The sequence below is a fragment of the Tursiops truncatus genome, chromosome 1 (genome assembly GCF_011762595.2).
Source record: "Tursiops truncatus isolate mTurTru1 chromosome 1, mTurTru1.mat.Y, whole genome shotgun sequence".
In the NCBI taxonomy this organism is placed as follows: Eukaryota; Metazoa; Chordata; class Mammalia; order Artiodactyla; family Delphinidae; genus Tursiops; species Tursiops truncatus.
This window is the reverse complement of record NC_047034.1, coordinates 76184700-76200540: the sequence shown is the minus strand read 5'-3', so window position 1 is coordinate 76200540 and position 15841 is coordinate 76184700. Positions and strand designations below refer to the sequence as shown.

Below are 15841 nucleotides of genomic sequence, written 5' to 3'. Positions count from 1 at the left end.
CACACCCACATAAATCATCTCATTAACCTCATGAGCCATGCCCAGATATTCCTGGAATCCAAATACTAAATTGACTGGATCCCCAATACTAAATAGTTTTGACACTTACAACCTTGATCCCACCTTATTAATCCCTAGAATTCAACTACTGGAATTTAGCTCATCACTCTCACAGACTTAAGCATCTTTTAATGCTTTCTGCTAGGTAATGCTCATGAAAAAACTCCCTGTGCCTGTTTTTAAGTTCCTAACTCCAGAATACCACTCATTCCAGATATGGCACATGGTGATAATGGCCATAATCTAACAAGTATTCTCTTGGATCACACTTGCTAAAGAATAAACCTAAAATGCTAACAAAACTGGATTTCAGCTGGGCAGAAGACATTGAATATTAACAGTCTTCTCAACCTCGAGACTATTTTCTAGTCCTCTGAATACAGAAAGTCTTCTCTATTTGAATGAACTGTGGAAAGCAAGTGTGACCCAAGAGTCACATACTCATCAGAAAGAACCAAGGGAAAAAGAAAAAAATATTCCAACTGGCATGACCACATCACGAGGTTAACAACACATTACTCATCATTGTGCTACAAGAAAGAACTTGCAAGCAGGCAAGGAAGTCAAGGAAACAAATAAAACTCTCCCAGTGCTCAAAGCACAAACACATCCAAATGCCAAAGCAGGTCTCACTGTCCAGTTCATGCCCAGGTATGAGTGGGTTCAGAGAGAGTGGGTAGAGGGGAGAGGAAGAGAGGAAAAGCATTACTGTGCAGGTGTGCTTGCCAGCACCAAGGCAGATTTATTTCTCAGATTCATCAAGAGCCTTTTTAAAAAGAAATACTGGGGGAACCCACCTATTTTTATAGCTTGATTTGTGCAATTACAGAGAACATGTAGTACATGTAAACAGTAGCATATTGTATTGATAATAATTGTTGCAGACATTCCCTTTGGAATCCATCAGTTCTATACCTAAATCCTACCTCTGCCACTTTCTTGCTATGCGACTTTGCGCAAGTTATTTAACTTCTCTGTGCCTTAGCAGGAACCTCATCTGATATTCACTGTGATATCCCTCAGCACCTTAAACAGCGCCTAAATATTCTGGTGAATTAATATTTTATTAACATAGTAATAAATACTTTGGATGAATTACCGGCAAGCAGGTATAAGAATATCTACCTAACTTACGGAATTGTTATCAGTATTAAATGAGATGATTATATAAAACACTTGGTATAGCTGAGGGTAGGGTCTTCACTATTAAATAGCAAAGTTTTCTTCCCTTTATTCCCCAGGCAGGTCACAAGTTATAAAAGAAGAGTCATGGCAAGGATTAAAATGGGATAAGAATTGTAGAAGCCAAACATTGGAATATGTTGACTACAAGGGAGCTAACATAAAATCCAGGAATATTTAATCTTGGCTGATGAAATTACATAACAGTGCCAGACCCTTATAGTAGATACATAGTGTTAGCTGATCCAGAAAATGCTATTTTGCATCTGCAGGTATCTGTTACCAGATAGATAAAAGCCTGGTAGAAAGGAAAAGAAAAGGAAAGGAAAGGAAAGGAAAAAAAAGGGAGTAAGAAGGAGCCACGGGCTTCCCTGGTGGCGCAGTGATTGAGAGTCCGCCTGCCGATGCAGGAGACACAGGTTCATGCCCCAGTCCGGGAAGATCCCACATGCTGCGGAGCGGCTGGGCCCGTGAGCCATGGCCACTGAGCCTGTCCGTCCGGAGCCTGTGCTCCGCAACAGGACAGGCCACAACAGTGAGAGGCCTGCGTACCGCAAAAAAAAAAAAAAAAAAAAAAAAAAAGGAGTCACATCTTAAATATACCTGACTACATATTTAAAAACAAAACATAAAGGATTCTTCAGAAAGCCATTCAATTCTCTAAAAACACACCATTAGCAAAAATACCCTATTGATTCACAGTATTTACTGCCCTTTTTAGGTAATAAGATCTGTGTAAGGAAACTGTTCATAACTGCTGACAGGGTAAATAAGCTTGAAAGATTTGGGTCCAAAACTCTCCTCCTCCAAAAAGACTAATGTGGCCTTTGAGGCTACTTCACCTATAGTTTGTAACCAAAGCAACCTAACTACATGCAGGGAGAAGGACTATTTTATCTTGAAAATTGGGGGTCAGAGAATATATGCAATTAAATCCAAAATCTGAAAGAATCTTTTTCCTTGACTGTGAAGAAGTGAAACTCAGAAGAAGATGGCTCTAAGAAACCTAGATCACTGTTACATTACGAGCCTGACAGAAGTATACACATTTAGCGTCTAAATATAAGGAAAATCTATGCAGAACTGAAACAGCTTGTGGTTAAACCTCATCATAATGTGGTCTTCAACTTCCCATTTCACTTCCAGGCATTTGCTCTGTGTTTTTAACCACCTGACCCACCTCCTCGTAAGCCGTATGATATAATAGAAAGAGCACTGAACAACAGTCAAAAGAATGGGCTCTACACCAAGTTCCACTACTTACGAGGCATGCACACCAGCCACTTAAACTCTTTGTATTCAGTATTATCTGAGTGTTGGGCTAGACTCAGTGCTTGCTTCCACCAGGGTATCCCTTTGGAGAGTAGATCAGAAACCAACCAAATCCAGCTCCCCTACTGCTATAACCCAGAATAAAAACATGAGCATTGTTCTTATCTATCCTTTTTCATAAAAGCAGTTACCAAATTCTATTTAGTTTTCTTCAAATCACATGAGTCTCTCCCCTTTCTCCATTCCCATCACCCCTGTAGAGACTCTTTTGTAACAGTCCTCTAACTGCTCTCTCTTCCTCCATTTCACACCACACGGCTGAATCCATTTTCCTAAAATACTAATTATATATACAATTCCCTGCTCAGGAATTTTTCACTGTAAGGATAAACCAAACTCCTCGGCCTCAGATTTAAGGCCCTCTCCAATTTACCTAACTCTCCAACTTTATTAATCTCATTGCTCTCCTAGGTGAAACACTATGTCTACTTGTTCTGCCTCCCAAGCAAGATGGGCTCAGCTCAAAGTTCTCATACTTTGAATGTTTCCCCTCTATAATTACCCAGTCTTCTCTCTTCTCTAAGGCCTAGATTATCCTAAGGGTAAAAATTTTCCCTACCCACTCCCTCTAAACTTCTGTATAACTCTATATAACTGTATCCCTCACTTGACACGTAATGCCCATGACTTTGTATTACTATTTATCTTTTTATGCAAACATTCAGTCTTCATAACTTACTAAGTTCTTGATAACTTTAACTCTTTCTATACCTGAGGCCTAACTTTTCAGAGGGCAGATATCTAACAAAATGTTTGTTGTTGAGGGTAACTACCTTGAACAAGTCATTGAAATATTCTGGGCCTCATGTTCCTCACCCAGACAATGATGACAACATGTAAATTTCCTTTCCATTCTAAAATGCTACGTGAGATTATACATAATACTACATAGCCTGTATTTCTTTTTTTCTAAATATGTGTGTGTAAATATATAACACTATGTCCTATTTTAACCCAGAATATATATTCCCAAGGGGCCAAGTCTCCTACTACTTGTTTAGTTTATTTATTGGGTAACACTTCCTTGGCATCTCCTCAGAGCATCTTGTCCAAATTCCAGTACACAGCAGGTGTTCAGTAGAAAGGAATTTATAGTCTCAGCCAGACAGCAAACATCAAGGGAAATCTGCGTAGATGATTTTTTTCAATCTTACTTTCCATAATGAACTAGTATATTACCAAAAATTACAAAGATGATGTGAGAGAGAAGGAACTTAATATTAAAATGAGAGGTCACCTTGTGTCAAATAGCTAGGAATTTATTTTAGGCATCCAAAGAAACTAGGATGCAGCCAATCTTAAGTCTAACTCTCAAATTCTATTTGCAGAATTCTGAGGAGTGTGTTAAGTCTCTATCCCTAGACAGTAAACAGGGACCAAGTATTCTTCATATCAGATAATCTTGTCCTTAGTACTGATGGAAAATTTCAGAAAATGAAGAGTCCAAACACTCAGCCAGGTGAGCTCCTAGTTCAAAGAAGATGAAAGCAAACACTCACAAAGGAACTCATTAGAGCCTTAAAGTTTTTAAATGAGAGCATGCTATCCAAAATATTTTTGTTAGTAGCATTATATTTTCCCATTGTCTTGCCTTCATTCCTCACTTGGGACTATCTTCATGTAAATATCAAGACTTACTCATTCTAAAGCCTCAGAGGAATTCTTTTCTTTTCCTTTGAAGTCAGTTATTAATGATTCAAAAGGCACTAGCAGACCAACTCATTTAAAATGACCTAACTTTTCAAAGAATCATTTTAGAACACAAAGCTGATACTTTCAAAGCTGACGTCTATATATGATGTTTTCCAAGTAGGTATGTGGCCTGGATACAACTTTGATATAGTTTAGGTACAAGGTTTATAAAGAATTCTAAGCGGTTTTGAACGATGAGAGGAAACAGAACCTCTTTAAATTTTTATACATATCCCTTTTTCCCATTTCTGCTCCTCTGCTAACTCTCGCTCTCTACTCTGTTTCTTTGCTCTTTCTCCTGATTTCCGCATTCCTCCTCGCTCTTACCCTAAGAACTGTTTGGGGAACCATGGGTAAGAATCTGGTGCCAGGAGCCAGGGTTCTTACCCTCTTCCCTGTTAAGTCTCCAAATATCAATAAAATCAAGGGTCACAAGCAATTTTCTCTTCCCACCACCAGATCTCTCCTATCAAGACTAGAGAAGAGACATGGGGGTGGCAGGAAAGGATAGTGGGGTGGTCATCTACTCAAAGGAACTGCAAGCTCATTAAAGCCAATTCAATCAATTATATGTAGCTACTGACAGCGTAAGTTTTCATCTCAGCCTTATCTTCCAGGTACTCTGGCCTATAACCTTCACACATTCCCCTACAACCTTCCCAAATATACTAAATGTGTGCTGAGAAATAAGAACATTTTATCAAAAATTTGAGCTAAAGATAACTACAAAAGATAATCGGTTGTAAATTAAAGTTCAGAAGTGCATTTTAGAATTATAAATAGATTTGGAATTAGCCCTCAGAAAGGTCCATAATAATGTTCTTCAGAACCCCCATAGGAAATCAAGACGTGACATGTTAAGTTTAACTACAGTTTAAGTTTAAGCAATAACCATTAAATATAAGCTTAAGCAATAACCATTTAACATAATAACCATTAAACATAATAACCATTTAACATAACAACATAAACATAAGTTTAAGCAATAACCATTGGTGATATTTTACTTACTTTACCTCTAAAATTGCAATTTCATTATAGTTCAACTTAACATTTAATTTCTTCCTGGTGGGGGGAGGGAAGGGCTTCCGTGAGGCCTAACAATGTTATACTGGTACTACACATTCCACAATTAAAAGCTTAAAAATATTTTGCTGAGATACAATCTGGTCGCATCAATAAAAAAGATGCTGTTAAAAGTATAAGTACATATATATGTACAAATGTGTACATTATTTAGGCTTTCTTTTTTAGAGGCCTAAGAATTCCTGTTTCTCAGCAGTATTCATTAAGTGAACAGATAGGCTGCTTTTTCCCAATGCCAATATAAATCTCCAGTGAAGGTGTCAAGACCTTGATGACAATAGCAGAATTTGATAGCTAGTGAAATGTGTCTGGCCACAGGAGCACATTGCCTCAAATACCATCAGGATCAATTCCCAGGAGTTTCCTCATTGGGATGATATCACCAATCAATTCCTATTTCATTTTTCAGGGAATGTTTGCTCTCATCTCCTACAGGAAGTTAGTCTTGACTGCTCTCAACTTTTATGTGCATTTCTATATAATTTTCAGTGCTGAATGTTTCTTTATAAGCTTTATTTTTCATTAGGGCCACTATATCACTCATAATTAAACAGTTCACCAACTCAAAGGACTGTCTTTATTTTTTTATTCATTAGTTAACCATTTAGTCACTAATAGCGACTAAATGCCTACTATGTTTATGTTACTGTGGCAAGCCCCTGAGGGATACAAAGATAAAATAAACTACTTATCTGCTTTCAAGGAGCTCACAGTATAGTAGAAGAGCCATGCTAAGGGCACAAATAAACTAAAATACAAGAATATACAACCACCACCAGATCAGTACCAATAAAATGATAGGCGGATTCAGAAGTAGGAAAGATCGCAGCCTGCAGGAGAAGAAAAACGAAAGTTTTCATGGAAGACAGGGTTTAAACTGGGACTCTGATGGGTAGGATTATTTCATGAGGCAAGTGGGGAGGACAGTAGAGGAAAAAGGCTTCAAGATTAAGGTGATTAAATGAACTAGATCTACATGTACACAAATGTGAAAAACAATGTTGAGAGAAAAGGTTGCAAAAATATACATGCAGTATGACTCTATTTATGATTTCAAAATAAAACTATATGTTGTTTGTGTCTATATTACACATTTTTTAAAAAAGTATAAAACATGAAATGGAATGATACATAACAATTCAGAACAGGATTCATTTCCCAAGAAAGAAGAAGGGGATAAGGATGCAGAGTAGGACTTTGGCTATATCTAATACCTAACAGAGAGTGAGAGATCTAAAACAAATATGACAAAATGTTAATATCCATTAAATTTGGGTTGTGGGCTCAAAATTGTGTTAGGGTTTATTCCCCTGAACTTTTCTAAATATTTAAAATATCTTAGTATTCAAAATTTTTAAATTAAGAAAGGGCCGGGTAACTGGAAGAATAGGGGAGTCATTAACACAAAAATAATCAGAAGCAGGTTGGTTCCCCTAAACTTTAAGGGAACAGTTGATAAGCTCAGTTTTAGACTGAAGAGCGTCCTTCAGATCCCCCACCTAGTGTGCACAAAAGGCACTTAGAACAGAGTGAGGTGGAGGCTGACATATATGGACAGAAAGGAAGTTTTTATTGCCATCCTAGGTCAGATAACTGAAGGCAGAGAGAACCACCTTCCCACGTAGCTTAAATGCCCTGTAACCAAGTCATCTGCCGCAAAACAAAGCCAAGGAAACTTCCAGTTACACAGGAATTCAGATAAAGACTCACTGTGAGTAGCTATTCCATGCCGCCTCTCTCCCCACCCCTCCCCCAAACACTCATAAACAAAAACAAAATGTACCCTTGCCCACTTGAGAAAGAATTAAGAATTGGCAGCTCTGCTAAAGTGGACAGTATCCAATCCAAGGCCCTTCTCTGGAGATGTCGACAGAGCCCAGAGAAAGGAGTAGAGAAATCATAATTCAGTTAAGTTTCGATGAAGACTTACCAGTGGAAGGCATCCATCCTTCTACATCCCCTCATGTCCCAACTTTCCCCAGGGGAATCTAAGGACCTCTAAGATGTCCTCTATCCTGTTCTGTTTTTCTCCAGCAAAAAAGACTAAAACGCAAAATCCAAACTCTTACTTCACGCTTTAAACCCAAATAATTTATTTACCTTCACAAAAATCCAATGAAATTAAAAACATGGGGAAGAAAGATTTAGAATCCAAGTATAATGACAAATCTTGTTTTTTAGATATACTTTTTTCGGTGCCCAATTTATCATAGCTTATTTCTTTTACCAAAGTTTCATTAGTACAATTTAAAATTAAGTTTAAAAGAAAACTTGAAGGCAACTTAGCAGGAGAGATAAATACATCTACACACACAATAACACAAATACCCTGACATTCTTCTACATTTGAATCACTATCGCTGAAGAATCCTAACACCCTATTCACTCCACTCCAGGGCATCCAACTGCCCCAGGTCAAAGTCCCTATTCTCCATGGTACTCTCAGAACAGATCTTCCTCAGTCAGACCTGGGAAAATACCACTGTTCACTTTGGACTAGTAAAAAGGACAATGGAGTGAAACGACAGAAGTCCTTCTGTCTTCTAGCTCAATGCAGTGTGGCAGAATGGAACAAACACTGCAACGGGACTTGTGAGGGAATGAGAGAGGTGAGCTAACATTTATTAATCACCTACCTCATTACAGCCACTGAAGACTGAATTCCAGACCAAGCTATCACTTCACTACTTCTGTGATCCTAAGTAAATCTCAGGTATTCCGTTTGAAAATCAATGAGGGAGACTAAGAAGCCTAACAGTCCCTCTAGTTCTCTGATTCCATGATTCCACAAACATGATCACTCAACAACAAACGTATTACTGTTAAACATAATAAAGTTATTTTAAAAGTCTTCTGCTTTGTTCCTCTCCAATCCACCCTCTATATACCACTAACAAAATAATCTTTCTAGAACATGAAAATTACTTTATCACCCAATGCTTAAAAACCCTTAAATGGCTTATCATTTAGTGTAGCACAAGATAAAGCTGTCCATGATCGGCCTTACCTACTTCTCCAGCCTCTTCCCCGCCCTCCAACCCTGTCCTCCAGCCATAATAATTACTTAAAAGTTACCTGAAGAAGCCTGACTGTTTCGTTCCTTTAAGCTTTTGTTCATGCTGTTTTCTCAGCCTGGAGTGTACTTCTCTCTCTCATCTGTAGGGTATATCCTTAACTCATCTTTCAAGACTCAGCTCAAATATCATCTCCTCTGGGAGGCACTTTCCAACCTCTGAATGTCCAAGGCAGAACTGACCTTTAGGCCCCCACTCTGCCCCCTACATACCTCTAACACAATACCTATCACACTTCATTCCATCTATATACTGACACATCTCTCTCCTCCCACTAGACCCATAACCCCCTTGGACATTGAGATCTTGTCTGACTCATCTGCTTCCTTAGTGCCTAAGACAGTGCTTACAAGAGACATTCAATGGGTATTTGATGGAGTGGGGAGCAGAGGAACAGAAAACATGAAAGGAGACAGAAAAACTCAATTAAGATGGCCTGAAGAGTGGAGAATAGTAGTATTTATCAGTACCACTATCTTTGGCCTTCTGCTCTTTCCCTAAACTCTAGTCTTCAGAGAGTTTATTCATCTTCTTGGCTACAGCTACCACATCTATGCTGATGAACTGCAAAACAACACTTTCAAGCATTATTAACCCTCACCGCTCCACCAGCTGTAGGCTCTTCTCTAACAACTGGAACACCTTTCATTCGGATGTTTCACTGCCACTTTAAATCCAAAACATCTCAAACTGAACTCATCATATTTCCTTAAGAAATGAGGAAACCTCCCTAACTTCTTTACCCCAGTCAGTATCTCAGAAACCCAGGCTTAAAATGCTATCATTATGTTTGATTGAACACTCTCCATCATCTTCCACATCCAGCCCGCACTGATTTCAATTTTTTCCTTCACAATCTCTTTGTCACTCTTTCCCCTCCTTAACCCACCCTCCACAACTCTAGCTCAGGCCTCATCACCTCACACATCCCAGCTGCTAATCTCCCTTCCCTCCAAGCCAATCTATTTCCCAATATCATCATATTACAATCCTAATAAAAAATTCTCAGTGGTTAGCTATTTTCCATTGTTCAAGACCTAAACTCATAAGCCTGACTTTTAAGACCCTCTATAAACATAGCTCCAGACCATCCTAACCACCTGTGTTTTACTACTATTCACTGCGACTCAGGTCAGTCTCATCACTGCCCCAAGAACATTCCAAGTACATTCCTGTGCCCAGGCTTCTGCTTGATCCCTCTCAGCTCCAAATTTAAATGATTTTTTTGTTATTTGCTTCATTTTCATTTCTTGTACCTAATACAATTTTTTTTAAGATCTGGAGTAAGTCACAATTCCTCTGTGACATCACTCATAACTACCTGAGTACTCTACTCCCAAAACACCTATGGTATGAGGTCTGTATTATGCAAATGATAATACACTTTCACATTTTAAATTTTTCTCTGGCATAAAGAGGCTCAATAGGTATTCATTCCTTCCTATTCCCCTTACTCCCAACTAGGCTGTAAATTCTTCAAGGGCACAAAACTGTCATTTTTCCTAATCCTCCATACCACTTAGTAGAACTAAATTCACAGCAGGATCACTAAAAATAACAGCTTAGTAGTCTCTCCTATCAAAAACTATTTCTTATAGTATAAGGTATAAGAGATAATCCTAAAAAACACAGTTAAAAATAATCCTGAACTAAACTGTATAAATTAAGATGACTGATTTTTCCACCTCTGAATTTTAGCTCAGAGATACTTCAATCTCCTGACTTAAGTGGTAAATAATAATCCTGTGCCCATGACATCACAAGCACATAGTTTGGTAATGATTATGAGAAGGCTGGGGGTAGGCAAGGATGAAGGAAAGCAAGTCAACTGAAAGAACAAGGATGGAAGAACAGCTGTGTGATTTTTTTGGTTACTTCTTAAGTGTGGACTTCTCCTCATTCCTTTTCTTTTTTTTTTTTTTTTTCTTAAATTGGCCACATTTTCAAACAAGTTTACTCCAGGAGGAAAAATCTAATAGATTTTCAAAGGAGCTAATATCTGAAGAGCCTCTACAAAGCCCAAGTCCTTCAAAAAAAAGCCAGCTTAATCTTCAACAATGCAGTATCACGCAGTAGGACTCTTCCAGATATTGTGTGTAAAGACTTATTCAGGCTGCAACATAGGCATCTTCTACCAATAGCTCTTAGGAATAAGGCAGACAGCCTGAGGCCACATTGGACACACACAGATTTTGAAAAGAAATTGGTCTTCATTAACATACTCAGTATAGCCCAGTCTTAATTACCCTCATATGGACTTTTCATTTTATGGATTTCTGAGGCAAAATCTTTAATCCAAGACTGACGTTTCTTCACCATCAGTATACTTTCCTCACTATCAGGTAATTCAGGCTTAGAAATGCCAATTCATTTCATCAGTATGATCCCCAAAACACTAAAATAAGTCTGGTTTTTAAAATAATGCATTTTCCAACCAAGAACTTTCTTTCTGAAGTTCTGAATTACCTAAACTAGTGCTCCCTACAACAGCAGAGACAACTGAAAATTCAATGCACTGGAAACATGACACTGCCCTTACCATAAGCTCTTGAAGAGAATCCAGACATAGCCTTGAGACTTCCCCACAGGTTGGTACAACATCAGACAGTCACAAGCAGAGCTCAACATAGTGAGTAAGGTGTGTAAATACAAAAATTTCTACAAGGAATCTTACGTCTCCTGGCTGATCTCTTTAGGCCAGGATGGTCCAGAAGAGAAGTAGGAGAGTCACAATTTACCGGTGCCTGACTCCTTGTCCCTGAGTTCTTGGATCAGAGGGCTCAATACTTCTCATTAAATCCATCCTTTGTTCAAGGACCTACAATGACTCTATTGACCCTTTCATCAACACCCAACAGAGTCTGGCCTCTGAGTCCCCTCCACCCTCTCGCCTGCTCTACCCATGACTTGACCAACCCACATTCTCTCCAGTCATTCTCATTTATTCTCCCCACAAACACAACTTAGTCATTCATACCATCATTGCACACTGTACATTCTATACTTTCTGCCCAGAAGATCTTTTATCTCCTTTTACTCCTAACACAGAATAATTATTTTATTTATTGGAATGCTCACACCTATTATATAGATAAGGATGGAGAAGTAAATTGCCCAAGGTCACATTAGTAAAAAGTAGAACCACAAGTTGAACCAAGATCGTCTAACTCCATAGCCCATGCCTCATTATGACTGTAATCCATAGCCTCCCAAGTCCACTTCAAATTTTACTGACTCAGAAATCTTCCCTAATTTACTTCATTCATACTTTGTTACTTCGAATTTCCTAATCTCTACATACTTCATTTGTAGCACATTAAACTTGGTTTTGTTTATATGTTTTTTCTTAAATGTTAAAGCTTATAATAGTCTGCTTTCTCATTTACATACTGCCTTCCCCAACATCACCCTTGTCCCAAGGGCAAGAACACCTGTTTTTACAACTTTTATATCTCCCCAAAGCCTGTCACTGACACTTGGAAACTGCCTTATCCACAGGAGTGTTCAGTCATTATTCAGCAAGGATTTATTACTTAAAAAAAAAATCAACTTCCTTCTTCTATCATATTAAAAAATCAACTAATTTCAGGCATTCATGATAAAACTGTCCTGCATCTGCATTCTAGTTACACAGATTTTAATTGTCTGACTTATCAGGGGCTGTTGAAAAGATTCCAGGCTGCCATTCCACAGCTCCTAAGTTTGCATAGGAAAGATACTGCTGAAGTCACACTTCAAAGCATTGTTTCAGGATTTTTCCCTTGATGGGATGAATGTCTGGCGTAAGGAGAACGTGTGCTCCCTTATAAAGTCCTCTGCCAGCATACTTAGCATGCTTGAGACATTCAGGGGCTCTAAAACTTTAACAAGTGGCACTTAGTGCCCCCGTAACAGTCTGAAAACTTATTTTTAATACTGAGTTACTCCATCATAATTCACTTAGTTACATATATATTGAATCTCAAAATTCCAAACAAAGCCTTCTGAGAACTGAAAACAGTGATGGGCTATTGGGCTGCTACACTTATTCCTAGAGTTTATTCACTCCTTCAATCCCCACCCCTAACCCCTGGAATAATATATGTAGTTCAACTAGGGGAAGTTGCTAAATACAGATATGAATTGAATTTGCCAGATATCATCACTAATATTGGCACGAACTAACTCATAAATTAAAACAACTATTGATAGTCAACAGACTCTGGAACAGCATGTGTGATTTTTAAAAATTAGATATTACCCTTCAAATTAAGTCATTTTCAATAGGGGTCCCAAAAGAAAGAGATTAACGAAATAAAGCTTCAGGAAAATTTCCACGTTGTTGGTAACATAACTACACAAAGTCCAACTAGTAATTAACATTCATTACTGGTCAGCTTGCCTTATACAAGTCAGTAGACAGCCCTTTCTTTGGCAAAGGTTTACTTTTTTTCTTCACAAAGGAGTCTTTGGCATTAAATGAAAGGGATAAGTCAAAGCAGGCAACAACAACAACAAAAATAGTAATAGTTTGGAAACTATCTTCCTTCCATCTTTCCTTCCTGCTTGAATGCGTACTGTCCAAAGTGGATATCTGTTCAACTCTAAATTATTCATGTTAATGGATGATTATCGGTAGAAAGGTGCTGATAATCCGAAATGGAAAAAATCGAAAAATAATCTATTTCAGTTTTGGAAAATCTTTTCAGCGTATTTATCATTTCAATTATTCCTAGCATGAGCTAATATGTGTATTCATTTGTAATCTCTAAGTACATAGTAACTGGCCACTAACTCAGGGAGGTGCTCTGAGGCACGCTGCGTAGCTAGCGGAAATTAGAACAGACTGGTATTCAGCTTCCAGATGAGCAACATCAATTTCATTTATTTTACAGTTCTGTCCAGCCTTCAAAATATCAATAGACTAGCACAGCAGGTTGGTTACTAACCTTTAAAAGAAAGGCTCGGAAAAACAATGAGGACAAAGAGTATAATTGTTTGCCCATAATGTATTCATTTGTAAATTATGCACAGCAAATGTTTAATTACAAGTCTGATTCTCCCTAGGCACCCAGCATAAGCCCCTGCTGTCTTCTCCATCCCATCAAGAATGCAATCTCACTTATTAGGAAAGAAAGTTTCTGTTTTTTAAAGTAATACAGTATAGAAAATGTTTTTTAAAAGATTTAGGACTAACTACCCTTTTGGACCCGCCTTATCGACTACCTCTTCTCTCTACTTTGTCCTTTCCCACTTTAGAAATAGGTTGAAAGACAAAGGGATCCAGCGTCCTCTAAGATCTAAATATACAGTATGAGAAGCCAAAGACTGAACATTACCTGTTTCTAATTTTCTATAAAGTATTTTATACATATATGTACTAAAAGTCAACTAATTTTTGCCTTTGCATTCATGAAAACTCCCTGAAAAGCTGGGGAGAACCTCTTACAGAAAATTTCTTTGAACCTAATTTTTATATCTGTATTGTGCCCAGAGAAGCCACCTGGGCTCCAGAGAGATTATCTAGACCGTGGGGGGGTGGGGGTGAGGGGTGGGAAAAAAAGAGGAAGAGAGAGAAGGAAAGCCGGAGGGGAAGAGAGAGGCGGAGAGAGAGACTCAGAGCGCTGGTCCTTGTGAGCCGACAAGCTAAAAATACGCCGGCCCAGTAAACAAATCCCGTTCCATCCCGACCGGAGCCACACCGTTAACCTAGTAATTATGAGAAGAGGAGTGAGATCACGCAGCCCCCGGCTTACTCATCATCAGCTTCTAAAGTTTCCATCGGCTCACGGCAACTTTTCTTTTTTCTAAAGTTCATAAGCCTGCCCTAGAACCAACCCCTCTCTCTCTCTCTCTCTCTCTCTCTCTCTCTCTCTCTCTCTCACACACACACACACACACACACTTCTTTTTCGCTCCCTTCCTCCATTACTAGACGCACCTCAGTTTGGCTATCGATAGGGGAGAACAGCTTGTTTTCTTTTCATTTTACTTTTATATTGAGACTTTAAAATGAACTTTATCCTACAATGAGGGTAGCACCCTGCACTCCTAGCCACCTTAAAACTCCACCATCTCTCCCCGAAAGTCTAGCTGACAAGGGAGGACCGTCCAAACTGCCCAGCACAGTTGACGAAGGGAGGCCACGAACGGGGAAGGGAGGCTGGGAAGGCGGGACGCAGGTGAAAGGGAGGAGTAACCGCGGAAAGGTTGGGGCCAAGCAAGGAACAGTCAGGGCGAAGAGGGGGTGCCGAGAGGAGATGGCTCAGGGTGAAATATAATCAGAAAGGAGATGGGGAACAGTGGCGATCAGAGGGTCAGAGTTTGGGAGTCTGAAGAGGCGGGAGGGGCGGGAGCAGACGGGGGAGGGTGACAAGGCGGGGGCTCCGTTACCCTCGCGGCTCCCGGGGCAAGGCCCTAGGCCGGGGCGGAGCGCGGGGCCCGGCTGCCTCTCCTCATTCCTCTGCTGTGACCCCGGGGTCCGGCCGGCCCCTCCCCCGTCGACGATGGAGGCGGAGGCGGTGGCAGAGACTGAGACCGCGGCTGCTGTTCCGCACAGGATCAGGAGCTGGAGCCAGACGGGACTGATCTGGACTGGCCTCCCCCAGTGGCTTTTTGCCTGCTCCACACTCGACTCCGGCTGCTGGTTCAGGATCGGTGGTTTTCGGCCGTCCGGCCGGAAACAAGCGCCAGTTTCCGGCCGGAGCGGGTTGGTGGTGACACCCAAGCGGCCCCCGGGCCTCCTCCCTCCCAGCCCCGCCCCGCCCCACCCCGTAGCAGCCCCGCCCTTAGCGCCACTCCCCTAGCTGCGGCCAGTTTGGCGCTTGCCCCGTGCGTGACCCCGTGTTTTCCTGGCCCGTGTACCTAAAGCCCCTGTTCTGGAGGGTTCTTGAACCGGAGCTGGAGGGCTACTGGGTGGACTCTTGAGACTTTGAGGTGTAGTTAGTTGGACACAGACCTTTGGGAAGAAGCAGAAAGAGGCGGGGTAGTTCTAGAAAGGTGAGAGGGATGAAAATACTTAGACTGAGAAGACTGAAATTCTAGTTACTCTATGCGATCATTCTGGACTGACCGGAGGAAAATTAACACTTCTTCCAGACCAATCTCCACCCAGTTAAGCACTCTCCCTCCTTCACTCCTGCAGTGAACATAGTGTAAGATGTTAGGGGAAAACCCGAACGAACTTTTTGGCCAACCGCATACTTTTCTCTGTAAATACTCAATATTTATTTACTTGCATAATGATAATACCCTATTGACATATCTGCCTTAGACTGTTAGCACAAGCAAAACAAGTTATGTAGTGCTTTTTTGGTAATACCTTTTAACAGCCTTGTACAACAACCATGCTGTAGCATAGTTCAATTCACAAATATTGAGTCCCTACTACGTGCAAGGCACTGTGCTCATTGATCCTGGGGACACAAAAATGAATA

The 15841-nt window shown here is 40.0% G+C and overlaps 1 protein-coding gene across 2 annotated transcripts in view; it reads right to left on the bottom strand.

Moving 5' to 3' along the window:
• OTUD7B (OTU deubiquitinase 7B) overlaps positions 1–15073 on the bottom strand; it is a 53892-nt gene extending 38819 nt beyond the window's left edge. The window contains exon 1 of one of the 2 annotated variants that reach the window (XM_033860240.2): positions 14799–15073. The gene's annotated coding sequence lies outside the window, so the exon portion shown is untranslated. The remainder of the gene's footprint in view (positions 1–14798) is intronic. The other variant, XM_033860232.2, reaches the window with a different exon arrangement.
• Positions 15074–15841: the final 768 nt, after the last annotated feature.